Source organism: Leopardus geoffroyi, chromosome A3, assembly GCF_018350155.1.
Source record: "Leopardus geoffroyi isolate Oge1 chromosome A3, O.geoffroyi_Oge1_pat1.0, whole genome shotgun sequence".
In the NCBI taxonomy this organism is placed as follows: domain Eukaryota; kingdom Metazoa; phylum Chordata; class Mammalia; order Carnivora; family Felidae; genus Leopardus; species Leopardus geoffroyi.
The window spans coordinates 131,183,405-131,202,384 of record NC_059336.1 but is presented as its reverse complement, the minus strand read 5'-3'; positions in this window follow the sequence as shown (position 1 = coordinate 131,202,384).

Genomic DNA, 18,980 nt, shown 5'->3' with positions numbered 1-18,980 from the left:
ACATTTGGAAATGAAATAAATCCTCATTTGTGCTATGTGTCTTCACACAGGTATACTTTTAAAAAAGCTGAAGAACTGTACAGAACGTCCCCTAATTTGATATCAGGTTTAACTTCCAAGACCCAAATATGACATTGCGCCTGTGCTGCTTAAAATCGTTTTGAGGCTTCCCATGTCAAAAAGATAGCGTCAAAATGATTTAATCTGCATACAAGGCTTCATAACCTGGTTTCATCTTGATCCGTTTGTTCACACTCGGAGCTTTAATCAGGCCAGATTCTCTCTCCTCCAAGTCCTGCCGTGTTCTCTCATGCTTCCCGATGTTTGCACTTAACCAGTCATTCAGTCTTTCCAGCACTGCGATCCTTGATCTGGGGTCCCCACATCCCCACCGCATCTGCAGATCGAGGGCTTGTGAACTTGGAAAAGAATACTTTCTGGTTTATTTTCACTCACATCAACTAAAATTTACCATTTTTTCTATTATGCATTTTGCAACACATCACAGAGATGGTATTAGTAATAACTTGTGATTTTGTCAGTAACAGCATAGAATTTTTTTTTGAAAGAGAGAGAGAGAGAGAGAGAGAGAGAGAGAGAGAGAAAGCACGTGAGTGCACACATGAGCTGGGGAGGAACAGAGGGGGACAGAGAGAGAATCTCAAGCAGCTTCCATGCCCAGTGCAAAGCTGATGTGGGGCTCGATCTCATGCCGCTAGGATCATGACCTGAGCAGAAATCAAGAGTTTGATGCTCAACCGACTAAGCCACCCAGGCGCCCTGAGCATAGATTTTTTCTTTTCTCTGCATCACATAACTATGGTAATAACTTGAAATAACTGTGTATCCTAGCCACTATTTTAAAAATGTGACAGTCATAAGATCCCTGCTAGGAGATTGTGTTTCACAAGATCTATTAACACACTGACAGGGGCAAGATATTACAATTTTTTGAATACTTTAAAATTGTATTCTAATATAACATTTTAAAACCTTATAATTGGGGCGCCTGGGTGGCTCAGTCGGTTAAGCCTCCGACTTCGGCTCAGGTCATGATCTCACGGTTCGTGAGTTTGAGCCCCGCGTCGGGCTCCGTGCTGACAGCTCAGAGCCTGGATCCTGTTTCAGAATCTGTGGCTCCCTCTCTCTCTCTCTCTCTGACCCTGCCCCGTTCATGCTCTGTCTCTCTCTGTCTCAAAAATAAACGTTAAAAAAATTAAAAAAAAAAACCTTATAATTGTAAGTCTAGGTATTTGCTTCTATGCATTTCAATATCATATCATATTTTAATGCTTAAAAGTCCTTATTCTGCAAAGGAGTTTATAGGTTTCATTAGACTGTCGAAGAGGTTCAGTGTCATAAAAAGATTAAAGAAAACCTGAGCTGGAAGATTTCCTCTTGTTCATTCTTAGCAAACTCCTACTCATCCTTTAAAGCCCATTAAATATTAGCCTTTCTCTGAGAATTCGCCAACTTTAGCTGGCATACACAGCCACTCTATTATGATCCACACCATCATGGAGTTACCACTGTTATAGACTTTTACATTGGATTTTAATGGTTGATTTCCCTGTTTGTCTCTCCAGCTAGACTGGTGGTTTTTTCCTCTTAACATTTTCGGTGACCAAAACAGTTTCCAATATGGTGGATGTGCTCAACTTAACATGGGAAATGTTTGACCATGTGGGGAAAAAAGTGTTAACAAGGTCTAGATCAGTTAATTTCCTCAGAACAGAGGCGAGGACACAGTGATTTTGTCGGGATAACTTTTCCGTAACTGTGACCTAATGAAAGTGACGTTTATTTGAATATTTCAAAATCTCTTAATTCTCATGGTTCAACACATAATTTAAATGTTACACCAAGTAAAGGACAGCCCTGTACGCTCTTTGAAGAACCAGGGCATCATCCTGTGAAAAAGGTCTTCCCTCTGTCATTTGGCTTAGGTGAATATCCCATCATGTCATAGAGCCTTAGCTACATTCGAGTGTATGTGGGTTGTTCTGAGATCAATATTTAATCTAATTTTAGAGAAATACACATACATTATCCAGTAGTGTCTGTACTAATGTGTATTTGCACTTGAGGGAAGCAATTTATAATTAAGACGTGTAATTACAAAATATTTAAGACCTATTAGGTTATGTGGAGTTGCAACAGGGTTGAACAACACACAGTTTGTCTTAAACATTATTTTATTTTGAGAAGTCATACGTGGTGGGAAAATAGTTGGCTGTATTATCGATCAATGTGGACTTAGTTTTCTTGAGTAATATGTCTTATCACTCTATTGACCTCCCTTTGTCAGGCAGCGAGTTCTGTCACAGCAGAATGCAGAGAATAAAGACGACAGATTTGGGTGATCTGGGGGTAAAAGGAAAGATTCAGAATACTGTTTAATAAGTCAGACATAACTTGTCACATGCGAGGTAACAGGGAAGAGAGCAGAGAAGCTGGTGGTTCCCCGGGGGCGGGGGGAAATGGATGAAGAATCTTAACACAGGGACTGAGGAACTAAGGGCGGGAGAGTCAGAGACCAAGGCCAGGAAGTGGGCAAGCCCTTGGTCTCCCCTGTGAATGCGATGGTGTGAAAAAGACCATCCGGCCGTCAGATCATCAGACCGTGCGATGGGGCAGAAAGCCTTAGGTGGTTTTGCAGAATCCACTCACCCTGAGTGACATGGGAAGGAACGTTTGCCGTGGGCCTGAAGGTAGTTCAGACAAGACCCAAGAGCTGTCACTGAGGGTCCCCACCAGGGGAGGACAAGCATCTTGCCATACACACCAGTGTGGAAGGGTGGCAATGAGCGGTGAGTAAAGATGGAACCCACCATCCGTCTCTGTCCCCAGCACTGTCAACAGCTCTGGATAGCATATGTGTCCTGGGACTTAGAAAGAGGGGAGCGAAGCCACCAATTAGACGTAGGTCAAATTTCCACTTCCTAATAAAATGGGGTTTGTGATGCCTAATATGTTCAGGTATACAAAGATTAAGTAATTACATTTCTTTTTCTCTTGAGAGTTTGAACTTGTGACTTGTCCATTTATCTAGAAAGGATATATTTTTGTTGTAAATGTCCTCTTATCTTGCTCTTTTACTGACCAGCTCTTTTAGTGTTCTAATATAATTTTATGTTTTGGGTCCATATTTTTATCCTCTATCATATCTTTTTTTTTTCTATTTAAATAAGAAAAAATGCTTGAACTACAAAGTCCCTTTCAATGATAACATTCCAGGATCTTGATTCCATAAATCAGGGTTTCGTAGCCTAAACGTATGTCTCTGTGTTTTATATCTTTTTTTAAAAAATGTTTTTATTTATTTTTGAGAGACAGAGCATGAATAGGGGAGGGGCAGAGAGAGAGGGAGACACAGAATCTGAAACAGGCTCCAGGCTCTGAGCCGTCAGCACAGAGCCCGACGCGGGGCTCGAACTCACGGACCGTGAGATCATGACCTGAGCCGAAGTCGGACGCTTGACCGACAGAGCCCCCCAGGTGCCCCTCTGTGTTTTATATCTTACGTAGAAACCGGTGTGTTCAACAGAGTCTTACTAACCTCATTCTCGAATTAAATTACATAACTGGGCCGCCTTTATCTCCTCTCTCCTTGAGAAACTGGCCTTTGCTTCTGTGAACCATAGGAGCCCTTTGCTGGAGCGTGGCCCCACTCTCTGGAATGCTGTTCCCTCTTCTCAGCACGGCTGGCTCCTTCTCCACTTTGGGATGGCAGGACAGATATCACTATGTCAGCGAGACCCCCCCAGGTCATGTTAGCACGTCGACCCTCGGCCACTCTTTTCCTTGTGTGGGCTGCTTCTGAGCTGTGTGGTTGGGGCGTGGCCATGGGTCCAAGCCAGGAGGGTGGGGTGCTGCAATCTGACCCACAGACTCCTCCTTCATGCTAGAGGAACAGCGTCTTTGTATGAGTAAAAGGTGCTGTTGAGTAGACCAGCTTTTCATCACAGACCGAGTGGTACTTCTTGTCCCTACTTTGTCCACCCAGAGGGGGCAGTTCTTTCTAATTCATGCCAGGATATCCTGAGAACAAGTCCATGTTATCAGACATTTCTAATGCCGTTTGCTTATGTGTTGGTCTGCTACGTTTTTACTTACTTATCGCCCACTTTTACCCACTAGCCTGCAGATTCCGGGAGGATGATGACCCCGCCTGGGGCTGTTTGGTTCACTTCTGGGATCCCAGATTTTAGAATATTGCATGGCCCATCTTAGTGGTTTGTCGGGTTAGTTAATAGGAAAGCATCTCTGTTCATAATTTAAGACAACATTAAATGATACATCACGTGCTGTGGATTTCTAAGAAATGTCTGCCCCTCCCTATGTCCTCCGTGTGTAGCCTCAAATGGTCCCAATTTCTGTTCCCTGAAATGTCCTGCAAGGTTCAAACAACAACCCTTTTTTCTTTAGGTTTGCTGTGACTATAGTGTTCTTTCTGCCCCCTAGCTATGCCTGAAAAATTTCCATCTTTAAAAACAAATTTTTATGTTTGTTATTTACTTTTGGGAGAGAGAGAGAGTGAGCACGAGCAGGGGAGGGGCAGAGAGACAGGGAGACACAGAATCTGAAGCAGATTACAGGCTCCGAGCTGTCAGCACAGAACCCGACACGGGGCTCGAACCCACGAACCGTGAGATCCATGACCTTAGCTGAAGTCGGATGTTTAACCGACTGAGCTACCCGGGCGCCCCCCAAAATTCTACCTTCCTAAATAAATCTTGCATTTTCCAAACAAGCTTCATGGCTTTTGCCCTTGGAAATCTCCCACCCTCTCCCATACTTAGCAGGAAGGTGGTTCAATGCTTGGGAAATTCTTAGCAAAAAACCCTAGCCTATGGTAAGTTCTTGACAAGGGCCCATGACTTTCTCTTACATGGGAGAATCTCTGATCTAACACTGTTTTGTTTTGTTTTTGTTTTTATTCATTTATTGCACTTTTCTTGTTTTTATCAAAGTATTTACTTTACTAGAATATTTCGATCACATATCTTCCTCCCCACCCCAACTATAGTTTACAGAGGAAAAAGATTGTGTGCTTTACATCTTTGTATTATCTCCAAGGCGTGTGTTAGAAAATACCAGCTAAATCGTTTTTAGTAAAAAAAAAAAAAAAAAAATGCATGTATCTTAGATGCTCTAACAGACCACCTCCCAAGGACATTCATGTGTGGTGGGCCAGAGTCAGATCACCTGCAGTTCTGTCATCAGGATGGTATATGGAGAGAGGGGGCGGGTTGGGCAGGAATTGGAAGTAATGGACATGTGGCATGATGGATCCATATTAACAACACAGTGCATGATGACAAAGTGGGAAACAGACTAGGACATAAAAACAATGCCACTTGGAGGAATTAAAATGCGTGCACACAAAACAACAATGCACACAGTTTGAAGATACGCAAAGGTAAAAACTAACCAGAATAGAATTGTGGCTGACAGTGAGGCCAGGAGAGATGGGAGTGGGGTAGGGCGAGATAGGTAAATAAATCAGGAAATAGACAAATACATAAATAAATCAAAATACGAAAGGGTCCTTACATTGGCACACGCGGGTCATCAGCCAGGAACTGAGCAGTATGGTTCATCCATGCCTCTGCTTTTGCAATCCCCAAACCAAAAGAAACAAAGATAGTGGGGGCGCCTGGATGGCTCAGATGGTTAAGCATATGCCTCTTGATTTCGGCTCAGGTCATGATCTCACGGTTCCTGCGTTCGAGCCCCACATAGGGCTCTGGAGCCTGGTTGGGATTGTCTCTCCCTCCCTCTCTCTCTCTGTCCCCACTCTCCTACTCTCTCTCTCTCTCTCTCTCTCACACACACACACACACACACACACACAAACAAACAAACAAGAAACAAAGATAGCCCCTGCAGGAAGCACCCTCTGGGGCCATCCTCTCCCCCACTGGGTGGCCTGGGAGGGGTGCCCGGTCTCTGAGTGTGGAGTCCCCTGTTGGCTTCCCTGGAGTTTATCTCAAGACACTGCAATCTTTTCTACACCTGTCAGTGCACACTTGGGCAGAAAAACGCCTGTCCCCCTCTCCCTTATTTTTCCAACAACTTGCCCAGCACTAGATATGTAGTAAGTTTTTGATAAATATCTGTTGACTACATTCAGCACTGATGGAGAAAAAGCCAGGTGTATTGGATGTTAAGTTGATGTGTTATCAGTCTTCATCAAGCTGGGCCACTTCTGTTTGCCTACCCCCCTCCATAGATATGATAAGGACAGAGATATATTTGATGCATTTTTAAATGTTCACCATTGTCCTCAAAACAGCCACCAGCAAGCTCCCTTCGCTGTGACTTCTTCAAATGAACAGAGTGTATTTCTGTCTCCTCCTTCAGTTTAAGTTCAAGGAAGCAGGCGAATCAAACTACATCGAGCTGCTTTCAAAATTAAATTGCAAAATTGCGTTCTAAAGGCCACTGTCTAAAGGCAGACAACGTGACAAGTAGACTGAATCCTAATCATCAAGAAGGCTGGGCAGTGGACATCCCACACCCCTAAGGACACCTGCAACACACACGCGGACTTTGAGCTCTTCATTTCTCCCCCCGACTCGAGTATGTACCAAGCAGGACTGCTTGAGGATATTTTTATCCCAAGGCTATTTCTGCCGATGTCAGGGAAGGCTCGCGACTTTAGCTCAGCGCCCTGCTTGTCGAAGATAAGTTATCGAACAGTTCAAAGGCAGTTCGGTCCCCTAATATGTGCTTTTGTCTGCGGCAAATGTATTTGCCTTCACGGCTGATTCTGAAACCGCTTCTCTGGTAGAGCCAGGGCAACGGCTGATTAATGATGGGTTTACAAAAGGGTGTGTCACGGGTTGTCTTCTGTCCTAACCACCCCCTGAACTGCTAGAAACACCTTTTCCTCTCCCAAAGACGTCTTTGTCACGTCTCCCTAAAAGCTGCATGACTTGAAATGAATAAAATATCTCATTGTTCCGTGGCACACACCAAGCCCGAGGATATTATAAAAAAAAAAAAAAAAGAAAGAAAGAAAAATCAAATAGAAACGGCTACATCCGAACGTGGCGTTTATTTCCAATGCTCAGTTCTACTGACTGCCCTGCTATATTTAAGAAAGGATGTCTAGCAATTATAATAACTTGACTCAAGAATCAAATATTTAGGGCAGCAAAACTACGTCTATTTCAGGCTTTGCAGCTGACGTACATTCTTAGGATATACAGGATACACACAGTATTTCATTTCAAGTTCCTAAAAAGGGAAATGACCATGAGCAAAATGAAAAGTCTTTGTTCCTACACCTTGCACACATTTGCAGCTAGCTGCAGTTTGGACAGCTGAACCAGGCCATTAATAAAAGTCTGACACAGCCTGTGACTGAGGACATCCACAGAGTTATTAATACATTAGTCGAGTCGGTAATTATTACCCTAATGGCTCTTATCAAAAACAGCAAGAGGTAGGCAAGAAAGGGATAATTACAGGATGAGGATCAGGAGATGGCTTTTCTAGTTGTTTTCAAAAAGCTTTCCATCAACATAATGACCAAAGTGTACGGGACCCATTCTGGAGTGCATTCACCAGATGATGTGATTACAAAGTCACTTATTTAATTAGCTCTGTTCACCAAAGATGAGTGCAGTCCAGACTCCCCATCCCTCTGCCCTACCCCAGGTGGAAGCTGTCCTTCTTCCCCACCAGCCAAGAGCCACTCAGCTTTATCTTTGTATCCCCAATGTCGCTGTGTCATACCTGACTCAAAGGAAAATCTCTCTCACCGTCGGTCCATCCATCCATCCATCCGCCTATGCATCTACCTAACTTCCTGCGTCTTTCCACAATGGGTTTGAATTGGCTAACGAGACACTAGATACAGTTAGCTCTTTTTAAAAAAAATCTAGGGAAGGAAAAATGAAAGAAGAGAGAGAGAGAGGGGGGAGAGAGAGAGAGCATGCACACACTGAAGTATAGCCAGCCTACAAAATGGAGGCTGCCTTGTCCTCAAGGGCCCCTGGAGATGGCCCTCCACTTTGGCTTTCAAAGGAAACACATGCACACAAACCCTTGTAGAATTAATTGTGTCCTGAAGGCAAAAGCCAGCCGTTTGCTGAGGGAAACCCACTGTTTTGTTTTCTGAGAGCAAGAGGCCGTTCGCCCGAGGCCTTCATAAAGGGGGCCACGCGGGAGGCCGTGGATGTCGTCCTGCGCAACATTCTCCACTCCATCCCGTCACCGGCACATTTCTTATGGCTGTTCCTTTTCGAACCGCTTGGTGCAGCCAGTGGCATAGCAGCCACGGGAAAGCAAGCAAAGGGAAGTTAACGAAAGACCCAAGCAACGGGGTCCGTTGGCACCCGTAATTGCTGTGGTGATGGCAGTGTTTTACAGCTTCTTGTGTCACTGTCTCTCTGTCCACGAAAGTCAATTCCCTGGGACAAAGAAGAGCGTTTTATTCACTTGTGGATCTGCAGGGATTAACACGATGCACAGATCAACTCATGTTTCTAAATGAATGCATCCGTATGTTGTCAGCGTAGGTTGTTTTCATTTTTGGGTCTGTTTGTTGAGAAAATGCCCTCTCTGGGAGTAAAAAGTGGATATCCTCGGTTGAAAATCATCATCCTTGACCTTGCTCTACGGATTTATTAGCTATTTCTTAACGATTTTGGCAGTTAATTTCATGTCCCCTTGCCTGAGTCACAGTACCCAGGTATGCACTTCAGCATTATTCTGGATATTTCCGTGAGGGTATGTTGGAAAGAGATTTACGTTGAAATCAGTGGGCTTTAAAGCAGATTGCCCTCCATTATGTAGATGGGCCATACTGAATCAGTGGAAGGTCTGATAGCACAAGAGGATGACCTCTCTGGAGTGAGAGAGAATTTTCTAGCAGATTGCTTTCAGACTTCCAGTGAGACATCCACGTCCCCTGGTTCAACAGCAGATGGCATTCAGACTTAAACTGAAGCTCTTTCCTGTTTCTAGTCTATTGGACTCTTTTTTCAGATATTGGACTCTCCAAACCTCCACAAACTCATAAGCCAAATCCTTAAAAATCTCTCTCTCTGTCTCTCGATAATGTCACCTATTGGCTCTGCTCCTCTGGAGAACCCTGACCAATATAAATGTCATCTACTCACTGGTCACCAGTAAGATGCTACAATTCAAGTGTCCTTTCTTTTTTTTGTTTTTGAAATTTTTCAATTTTTTTTTATTTGAGAGAGAGAGAGAGAGAGAGAGAGACTGAGCATGAGTGGGTTAGGGACAAAGAGAGAGGGAGACACAGAATCTGAAGCAGGCTCCAGGCTCTGAGCTGTCAGCACAGAGCCCGACGCGGGGCTCGAACTCACAAGCTGTGGGTTCATGACCTGAGCCCAAGTCAGATGCTTAATTGATGGAGCCACCCAGGTGCCCCTCAAGTGTCCTATCTTGCTTTGACACATTCCAAGATTCATCTCAGACATCACAAGACATCTTTTTAGCCTGTGGCTGCCTAAAAGCCTTCCTTGGAAATATAACAGAGACAGTGTAAATACGAACCCAGATAGGGAGGAAGCAAGGCCATGTAGAGCGAGTGCCATGAAGATATTAATAATCAACTATCTTACACTGTGTTCGAGACCCATGTCGGGCTCTGTGCTGACAGTGAGGAGCCTGCTTGGGATTCTCTCTCTCCCTCTCTCTCTCTGTCCCTCCCCCACTCACTTTGTGTCTCTCACACACACAAATAAACTTAAAAAAAAAAAAAAAAAACCTGAACCCAGAACACAACCAGCCTTCTGGAATTTGCTGGGTTCAGGGGTGTAAGTCCCTCATGGATGAGATTAAAGTCTTGTCACCTAGCAAAATGGAGGCTTAAAATAGACATTCGATCCTGTTTCTAGAAAATAAAACTACATCTTTTGGTAAACTTAACATTTTTGTAGCCTAATGTTTGTATCTGCTGCAGAACTTCATGTTCTAGAGTAAATGGTGATATATCTATTAATATATTTGAATTGCATGTATTAAAATATTCATTTCGACACATAGAGCAAAATAAAATGCTTAAATATAACGGTAAATGAGAAAGATATAAACTTGATGGGCAAAGATATAGAATAAATCGTTGGTTCGTAGTCATACAGAACTGGGTTTGAACCCCAGATTCCTGGCTTGCTCAGGGATCTTCAGTCAGGTGCTGAAATTTCCTTAATTTATATTCTTATCTGTAAAATGGGCTTGGAGAGTATTTGTGAGAGAAAAATTTGATTATAAATATAAATGACTGGGTCCAGCTTCTAACTCAGTAGGTAGTAGGCTTCCTTAATTCTCTGCCACGGCATAAAATAGAAATGAGTGATAAGAAAGCCTGGAAGAAGGGGTACCTGGGTGGCTCAGTTGGTTGAGCTTCTGACTTTGGCTCAAGTCATGATCTCGCAGCCATGGGTTCAGGCCCCGGGTCGGGCTCTTGTGCTGACAGCTCGGAGGCTGGAGCCCGTTTCGGATTCTGTGTCTCCCTCCCTCTCTGCCCCTTCCCCACTCACACTCTGTCTCTCTGTCTCTGTGTTTCTCTCTCAAAAAATAAATAAGCATTAAAAAATTAATTAAAAAAAAAAAAAAAAAGAAAGTCCAGAAGGGAACATGTCAAATGCAAAACAATTTTGTTGGGGTGATAAAATGACGGGTGGCTAATTTTTTTCAAAGCTTTCTGTAATGTCGTATCAGTTTTCCAACAGAAAAAAAGAAAGTATTAGAAAGTTTTCAGCCTCTGCTGCAGGCCCTACAGACTACAATATAAACAGAGATCTGTCAGATGCATTTGACTTCTCTCTGCGTCCCCCTGCCTTAACACAGAGGGAGGAGGGGCGTGATGGGGTTGGGCACTTCCTCCTTGGTTAATCTCAGCCAGGCCAACTGATTGCAACACCCCGAAGCCTCGTGCTTTTCCAAGCCTTTGAGTATCTTGCTGAACTTCTGTCCAAGGGCAAGTTTTCCTCTGTCCAACAGACCTGCAAGGTTGCTAGGCGCACACAAGGATCAAGAGAGATTCGGGTTACTCAATACTTGTTTCGCAAAGTCTGTTTTAAAAAATTGCATCATATCCCATTTGCTGGTTGTGCAATGCAGAGCGGATACCTAAACTGAAAGCTGAGGAAGTCTCAGCTCTAGGCACCTTTGCAATTTAGACGTCCATTTATACTCAAGTGGAAAATATTCAGCTGTTCTCGGTTAGGAAAAAAAAAAATATGGGTAGACAGCCAATGACAATAGACGCCAGGGTTCCCTGAACGTATGAAATACATGCAGAAAACGTCTCATCCTATTTTTTCCTCGGGTGAGGAGAAATACTCACGTGATGAATATTAATAAGGTTCGTCCTTGATCCTTGAGAAACGACATTCCTCATAACACTTCCAATTCACTCAGGGTTGCCTTTTAATACAAAGAGTAGTAATCATTGAATTACCCAGTCTGGCTTCAAATCCTGGTGCTGGCACTCACTGGTTAGATGACCTGGGGCATGTGACTTAATCTCTCTGTGTGATTTCCTTTCCATCTTTAAGATGGGGGTGATGATATTTAAGTCCCAAATCAATGGGGGAATAGCTATAAAGGACTGAGGACCCAGCCCAGCATGCAATGGGGATTGATACACTTTAGTTCCCTTCCGGCTCTGACCCTTCCCCACCCTTAGATGACTGCTCATCAGGAGTCCCTTTCTGCCGTCTTTACCGGCCATCATCCCATCCCAGGGTCAACACTAGCCCTAGTGGTGGTGGTTTGGGGGCCGGGGGCACTGGTGCAGGGGAGAGTCAAACTTGGGCAGTGCCCTTCATGGTGCTTGCAGTTTACGGGGACAGGCGTGCCCTCTAAGTGATTCCCGCCAGGCAGACCGTGACGCACACTGAGACAGAAACTCATGGAGCCAGAGGAGAGTGGGGGGTGTTGAGAGAAAGGGGGAAAAGGAGATTCTTCCAAACACAGACCCCAGCCATTCCTGTGCGAGAGCCAGGATGTGCTGTGCACAGGGCATGTGCTAGGGAATTTGAGTCGTGTTCCTAAAAACGAAGCAGTCAGCTCACAGTCTACTTGCCCAGGTGCCCCTCTACTTGGCATTTGTCTGACCTCCGGGTGTCAGTGACCCTCCGTCAGCTTCCATTTCCTCCACCTCTAAGATATGGCCAACATTCCGTGGCTTCTCGATTCTGAGGGAAGGGCGGGTGGTACGACGGAAAGGGACAGGGGACAGGAGATCAACGTGTCAGGACAGAACTGACATGCAAGTTTGTCACGTAGACGTGAGGCACCGCCAGTGTGCTTAATTACACAACTTCACGCAAGAGAAATGGCTCTTCAGTTAGACAAAGGACTCAGGTTTTGTGCAGGCTCAACCCTGGTCCTTGGAGTAAAAGGGATGCCCTTTTATTGAGATCAAGGAGAGAAACAGACCGACAATCCCAGTCTGGGAGTTTCCACAGGAGACAAGCCCGTCTCTGGCCTCAGGCTCATTCCCTCACCCAGCACATTCTCTATAGCACTCTCAGAGCTGTCTTTGGCTCGAGAAACACACACACACACACACACACACACACACACACACACACACACACGTTTTCAAAGGGCAAATGCCATTGCAAATGACACATTTTCCCCAACCATGTGGGATTTATTGTGGCTGGGATAGGCCTGGAGGCTCAGGGCCTAATCATACTGGAACATTTCTGCAGAGGGGATTTGTTTATTCCTGAAGTGCGTTCAGAGACAGGGGCACTCTTTTGATGATCATCATCGTCATTATTATTCTTGTGGATGTTCTAGAACAAACTTGAGATGAAGCCGCCATCAAAATCAACCTGACACCACCCAGAAACTGAGAATGTGTGGCATCATGGGAGCAACGATGGTACTTAGAGGACTGGAAGCTCAAAGTTAATTTAGTATTTGTGTTTCCAGAAACAATAGAAGAGGGTTGCCATTGGGCTTTGAAAATTGAACCCGAGTATTTCGGGCACAGTTGCGACGGCGTGGACGATTTTGACGAAGGCAGACTAATGATCCTTTCAGGGTGTTTGTTCACATATTCATTCAGAAATATTGGATGATACTATTCATTGATAATATGCACTCACTCATCAATACTGGATCATTAATTTACTTATTCAACCGTTTTTTAAATCTTGGGGTGGACTTCTTGACATCTATTTTGTACTTTGGTTTATTCATTTTGTTGTCAAAACTGTTCTGGCTTTGGCCATTGGCACCTCTTTCACTTAACTGTGTCTCTTCAACATATACCATCACTCGTGTGTGTGTGTGTGTGTGTGTGTGTGTATGCTAACATGCTTATATAAATGTATCTATAAATGTTTCTGTATTGAACTGTTGGTAACTATACACAGCTAAACGCGAATTCGCACTGTCTCCAACTCCAATCCATTGCCCCATGGATCATTCTCTCCTTTCTTATTTGCAGGCTCTCCCCATCCACCATCCAATTACTTAATTGTTCAATTCTGATATACACAGAGGGCAGTATCAGAAATATCAACCTGGACGCTAATGGGAAATAACTTTATCAACTGTAACACAATTCTTAGGGGCAGTACCTTTCATCTTGAGTTTTACAGTCTCCACTCGTTTCCAAAATTAATTACGGTAGCATCGCCTGCCACGCACACACGCTTCGGTGAGGTTATTTCATACATTTGAAATACAATTACCTTATTTTGTGACAGTCTTGAATTTTATGCTGGAACTAAGGTTGCTAAGCCAACCTCCCATATGATTTTTTTTTATTTACATAAATTGAGGTTCCTTCTTGGTGCTGTAAATTTCTACAGGTATGGACGATGAATAGTGTCATATATCCACCATTACAGTGTCATATAGAATAGTTTTACTGACCGAAAACACCCCTTGCTTCATTTATGTAGCCCTCCTCTCTACCCAAACCTCCGAGGGCACTGACCTTTTTACAATCTCAGCAGTTTTGCCTTTTCCGGAGGTCATATGAATTAAATTATATGCACCTAGCCTTTGTAGATGGGCTTCTTTACATACTAAGGAGAATAAACTGTTTAAAGAATTTTAATAACTACAAGAAAACATACTAGTTCATTCGTGCAGATGTTAGCACTGGCATTACTTAAGAAGTATTTGAAGGCTTGTTTCTATTAAGGTATGTACTTTGATGCAATTAATATATGTTCCCTCAAACATTTCCAAGCCAATCAAATTTGTAACATAATGTAGACAAAGAATTGTCAGACTGTACTTAACAGACATCTATTCCAACCAGTAAGAAACCCCCTAAATGACAAAGACCAAAAACCATAGCCTTGAATTCTGTATGACGAAATGCAATCTAAAAAAATCTCTAACCCATTTTCACCTGTCCAGTTAATAAAGGATTAGTTTTTAGTTATAAAAGTCATACTCATACACGGCTGGTCAGAATGTTAAGACAGTTTTTGGAAGACTTTTGATAATATATATGAAAAAGTTTAAATATAGCCAAAACCTTTGGCCCGGTAATTTCATTCTGAGGCTTTATCTGGATAAACTTCCCAAAGTTGTGGAAGAGTTTAAAGAATGGTACTCACTGCAGGCACGTAGCAATGCCTGAAAAAGTGGATGCAAAGTACATCCATAGTAAGTATGGATGTAGTAAGTATGTAGAGTAAGTACGTAATGAGACATTCTTAAGACATTTCAATTTTATATTTTGAGAGAAAGAAAGAGAGCACAAGCGAGAGAGAGGGAGAGAGACGATCCCAAACAGGCTCCATGCTGCCAGTGCAGAGCCCAATGTGGGGCTTGAACACATGAACCTTGAGATCGTGACCTGAGCTGAAATCCAGAGTCAGATGCTTAACCAACTGAGCCACCCAGGTGTCCCTTTTTTCATTTATTAGACACACACACACACACACACACACTCACACACACACACACACATACACACACACACACAGAATGTGTGAGTGGGGGAGAGGAACAGAGGGAAAGAGAGAATCCCCAAGCAGACTTCAAGCTCAGCACAGAGCATAACCCCGGGGGGTTGATCCCACCCTAAGATGATGACTCAAATGGAAACCAAGAGTCAGACGTTCAATCGACTGAGCCACGCAGGCCCCCCAAGACATTTTCATTTTGAACGAATTTTACTCTTACAGAAAAGTTGCCACAGTAGCACAAAGAGTTCCCACAGACCTGTCAACCCATGTCCTCTAATTGTTGCCACCTTAAATAATGATAGTGCAATTAACAATGCTCAAGGCCAGGAATTTAACGTTGCTACACTAGAGGTTAATTGAATTCCACTTGATTTTCCATGAACGAAACTTTTCTGTTCCAGGATCCTATCCAGAATCTCAGTTTGGATAAAGCTGTTATTTTTTCTTAGTCTCTTCCAATTAGTTTGATTTCCTTAGTCTTTGCTCGTGTTTGATGATAAGGAAAAATATTAATGGTTTATGCTGGATGAGGAACGCAAGACACTGAATGGTACACAAACACACATATATACACACACTGTGATCTCAAGTACACAAAGAGAGAAATGATTAGAAGAATGTTAGGAGGAAATAATACAAACTATTAACGGTCCTCAACTCATCTCTGAGTGAGGGATTATAGGTAATTATTTTCCTGATATGCTTTCCCCCTCTATTTTTAAAAATACATTTTCAGAAAAGATCACCCAATATTTAAAACCAGAGGAGGAAAAAAAAAGCATAGAGTATAAAGCAATAAATTCTCCAAGCTGGAGAATTTTGCTACATCAAAGTGTTTGTTCTTCCATTTAATCTGACCGAACAATATTTCATGAACACGGTTCTCTCTTTCTTCTAGTGCTGATACAGCTCCTATTCTGCCAGCTCATTCTTTTTTCTTTTTCCCTCCAACATCCAAATTACCAAGTACAGAGGAAGTACTCATGTGTGAGCGGTTCAGAGGCCTGGGAGTCTCCTCGTCCAGAAGATCAGAAGTACACGTGGTCCCTGGAGACAACTGACGTGGCAGAAACTCACCTGCAGTGGATCCTCCCAATGGAAGGAGGAGCTGTTACGGAAGAATGGACCTCACCGCCCAGTCTCAAGGACCCCTGGGAAATATTGATGGGCACTCCACCATGGGCCTCACACAATAAAGACTGAAGAAACATACTCACTGCAGCCGTCTGCCGTTCAGAAGGTTCTAGGAACAGGAGGCCAATGTTCCTGATAGCATATCACAAGGGCTTTGTAGGACCCTACGCTCTTGGCTGATTCCTCATATTGGCTATTTTGGTCACTTCTAGTTTGTCACCAGAGTGAATGCCAGCAAAGTTCCATAAAAGAAGAGCCTCCCCCCCCCCCCGACCCTTTTTATAGCTTGCTTCCCAGCTAGGGGTACAGAGGATGATGGCTGTTCCCACTGAGGTCTAGAAAAGAAGTCTCTTGTGTCTATGGCCATGAAACAAAGGATGACAGAGGAGGCCCGAGTGGCCCAATCCCGGAGGAATCTGCATGGTGAATGGGAATCATCCTCCCTTTGAACTGATAGAATTTGGATTTGGATCTTGGCTTACCCACATATAACATTTCTCACTTATTGAGTACCTAATATGTTTTTCGCCTCAATGCTAAATCTTTAACTATCCTGCAGAATAGGGTTTTACCCACAAATCCATTTTACCCACAGGGATGAGGTTCTTACAGAATATGTAACCTTGAACTATGTGATCTGAGGTTTCATTTCCTCCTCCGTATGATGAGAATAAAAGTCCCTTCCCCCTAAAGCTGTCAGGATTAAATGAGCCCCACAGAAAAAGCACTGAACACATTTCCCAAAATCCAGTGGGTTCTTTGATGCCCAGATCCCACAGTGATGTTGTTTCTGGGACACTTCCCCTAAAGTGTGATCTGGTTTAGATTTTTAATTTAAGCCCAGAAACCCAAGGGCCTGCCAGAGACAGAAACTCTTCTTGGAATCTTCCTGAAATGCAAACAGTTTAAAGGTCACTGAAAACTTCACCCAGCGTGTATTTATATTTGTCTCATAAACTCTTGAGGAGAATTTTCCAGGAGACGGTGGCGTCTCAGGAGACTTCTTGCCGAGGCTCCCGTAACTCATTTCTGTTTTTTTTGGCCTCCACCTCTTGAAAGGAAAAGGGAACTCAGTGAAAAATGTTAAACAAGGCCAAAGACATAAATATATTTAAAAAGCACTAAATTAAAAGTGTTTGCCGGGGGATTTCTCCGTTATCAATGCCAAGTAGTAGACTAGCTTTGGTACCCGTGAATGTTCCCCTTCCAGGCTTCCTGGAGCTCCAGGCACCCAGAATGAGGGGATTCTGTTTCCTTGCTGATAGCGGTTGGGCTGTAAGAGGAGGGTAGATCATGGGATCTGTCTTCACAATGCTCTAGCAGTTTAAGTATGGAGTGGCCCCAGACTGCCATATACTGTATCATCCTTTTGTAGGGATATATAAAAATACACCCAGGTTGAAACTCAGAGACAGATGAAGAATCATCTTATACCAGCTGTATGCTTGTGTGTGTGTGTGTGTGTGTGTGAGTGCGTCTTACTGATGAATAGAAATTCTATACATTCTGGTTGTAACAGGTGATATCTTATACTGTGTGATGATCTGATATACGTATACACTGGATTACCACAATATTTATTTATTCTCAACAAAAAGATGAATGTTTAAGGTGAACTACATGATGTTTCAATATACCTATACTTAGTGAAAGCTAATCACCGCAACCTCTTCTCATAGTTACCCTTTTGTGTGTATATCTGGTGAGAGCATCTGAAATCTGCTCTCTTAGCAAATTTCCAGTGTAAAATACAGTCATCATGCTGTATTTTGCCTTGAAATGCTTGGTGAAATTCAGAGATTAGGGATTAAGTAGTTAGTAATTGCAAATAACAATTGTATAATTAATATTATTTTTCACAGAACAGCGAAGGGCACTTCACATACCGGGACTCATGATGTTGACTGAGTAAATGAAGGAACAAATGTGCCAATAAGCTCACAACTGTTCCTGCAATTGTTAGATGCCATTTCTTCCTGGTCTGTTGACAGGCTGTTAGACTTTCTTGTAGTAGGATAATACCCACATTAGGGTTGAATTCTTGCAGGATGCCTCATGGTTTATGGGCCATTTACATTTAATGCAACCATCATTACCATTGGGTTTGGTCTGTCGTCTTGCCCCTTGCTTTCCATTTGTCCCTCTGCTTCTGCTCCCTCTGTTGTTTCCTTTCTGTCATCTTTTGGATGAATCCAATATTCTTTGGTGTTATGTTTTATTTTCTTTTTAGCTGTTTTCTTTTTTAGTTAGTCATTTGTTTTACAGTGATTCTTCTGAGTCCCACAAGGTGTATCCTTAAAACTTACTCTACTTACATTCCATGTTGTTCTTCTCTGTCCTCTACACTTGATACTTGACAGTTTCAGCTTCCATCTTCCTGATGCACACTTTGAATTTCCCAAATATGTAACATGAAAACAGTATAGTTCCATTCACCATTCTCCTTTGTTTGGTCATTGTCATACTGTTCGTTTTGCGGAGGGTGATGACAATGTGCATAATTTTTTTTTTACATTTATCCTCATTGGGATTTATTGAAATTATTGAATTTCTGCTGCAGTGTTGTTCACTTGTCTGTTTTGTTTTGTTTTTCACTTTCACCAAATTTGGGAAGGTTTCAGTCATTATTTCTTTAAATGTGCTTTCTTCCTCAATCTCCCACTTTGTCCTCTTGGTACTCCAATTACACAGACATTAGATGCTTACATTATCTCCCAGGTCCTTGAGGATCTTCTCATTTCATTCATTTCCCACTCCCCCATTCTTCAAGTTGGGTAATTTACTTTGATCAATCTTCAAATTAGCTGACCCTTACTTCTGCTCACCAGGGTACTGATAGATGCCTAACTATATTTGTCTCAATTATTGTATTTTTTTTTATTTTTAGTACTTTCATTTTGTTCTTTTTTAAGT